Source organism: Callithrix jacchus, chromosome 2, assembly GCF_049354715.1.
Source record: "Callithrix jacchus isolate 240 chromosome 2, calJac240_pri, whole genome shotgun sequence".
Taxonomy (NCBI): Eukaryota; Metazoa; Chordata; class Mammalia; order Primates; family Cebidae; genus Callithrix; species Callithrix jacchus.
The window spans coordinates 87,599,239-87,600,886 of record NC_133503.1 but is presented as its reverse complement, the minus strand read 5'-3'; the positions used below and the strand labels follow the sequence as shown (position 1 = coordinate 87,600,886).

General features: G+C 41.5%; 1 pseudogene; it reads left to right on the top strand.

Moving 5' to 3' along the window:
- Positions 1 to 257: 257 nt before the first annotated feature.
- On the top strand, positions 258 to 1,222 carry LOC100412789 (arginase-2, mitochondrial pseudogene; annotated as a pseudogene).
- Positions 1,223 to 1,648: the final 426 nt, after the last annotated feature.

Sequence of the window (1,648 nt, the reverse complement as noted above, 5' to 3'; positions counted from 1 at the left end):
GCACAAATCTTTTGGGTGGCCAAAGTCAAAATTAGGCAAAAACTTAACTGAGGACTGAGGACCTATATGTTACTCTCAAAATGTGAGCAGTAATAAAAATCACAATGAGAATTTGACAGGCTTTTCATCCAAATAGTATATCTTTTGTCCATTGCTACTTGATTACCTCTAAAGGAGATAGAAAATAGCGTGCCAGATTTCTGGCTTCCAGCTACACTGAGTGGCCTTTGCTTTGGAGATTCTCAGTGCTGCAGATTATGTCCGTAAGGCGCAGTCTCTCGTGTCTCTTCTAGACATGAGTGCATTCCATCCTGAAGAAATTGGTTCACTCCATGGCTGTCATAGGAGCCCCATTGACAGAAGGGCAGAAAAGAAAAGAAGTGGAGCATGGTCCCGCTGCTGTAAGAGAAGCTGGCTTGCTGAAAAGGCTCTCCAGTTTGGGCTGCCACCTAAAAGACTTTGGAGATTTGAATTTTATTCCAGTCCCCAAAGATGATCTCTACAACAACCTAATAGTGAATCCACGCTCAGTGGGTCTTGCCAACCAGGAACTGGCTGAGGTGGTTAGTAGAGCTGTGTCAGATGGCTACAGCTGTGTCACATTGGGAGGAGACCACAGCCTGGCAATTGGTACCATTAGTGGCCATGCTCAACACTGCCCAGACCTTTGCGTTATCTAGGTTGATGCCCATGCTGACATCAACACACCCCTTACCACTTTATCAGGAAATCTCCATGGACAGCCAGTTTCATTTCTCCTCAGAGAACTACAAGACAAGGTACCACAACGCCCAGGATTTTCTTGGATCAAACCTTGTATCTCTTCCCCAAGTATTGTGTATATTGGTCTAAGAGATGTGGACCCTCCTGAATGGAGACAAAGACCAATCCATCTGAGTTTTGATATTGATGCATTTGACCCTACATTTGCTCCAGCCACAGGAACTCCTGTGGTAGGAGGACTAACCTATTGAGAAGGCATGTATATTGCTGAGGAAATACACAATACAGGGTTGTTGTCGGCACTGGATCTTGTTGAAGTCAATCCTCAGTTGGCCACCTCAGAGGAAGAGGCAAAGACTACAGCTAACCTGGCAGTGGATGTGATTGCTTCAAGTTTTGGTCAGACAAGGGAAGGAGGGCACATTGTCTATGATCAACTTCCTACTCCCAGTTCACCAGATGAATCGGAAAATCAAGCATGTGTGAGAATTTAGGAGATATTGTGCACTGACATATTTCAGAATGGGCATTCCAGAATTCTGAGGCATTTGAGGGGACAGATACTAAATGGTTGTCTGATCAGTACTGCCTTAATGAGAATATCTGCATATTCTCACAATTGTAAAGTTTCCCCTCTATTTTGGTAACCAATACTACTATAAATGTATTTGGTTTTTCTGCAGTTCACAGGGTATTAATATGCTACAGTACTATGTACATTTAAAGAAGTCATAAACAGCATTTATTACCGTGGTATATATATATTAAAAAAAGAAAATAGCGTGCCATATAAAAGAAGCACAAATAAAAATCGATTCAAGGAAGTACAGAAAGAGTTATATAAACACTGAATTAGGTAATTTGTGCTGAAAGGCATGTTTCCAAAATTGCTTATGATCTCAAATATAAATAAATTAATGGTTAA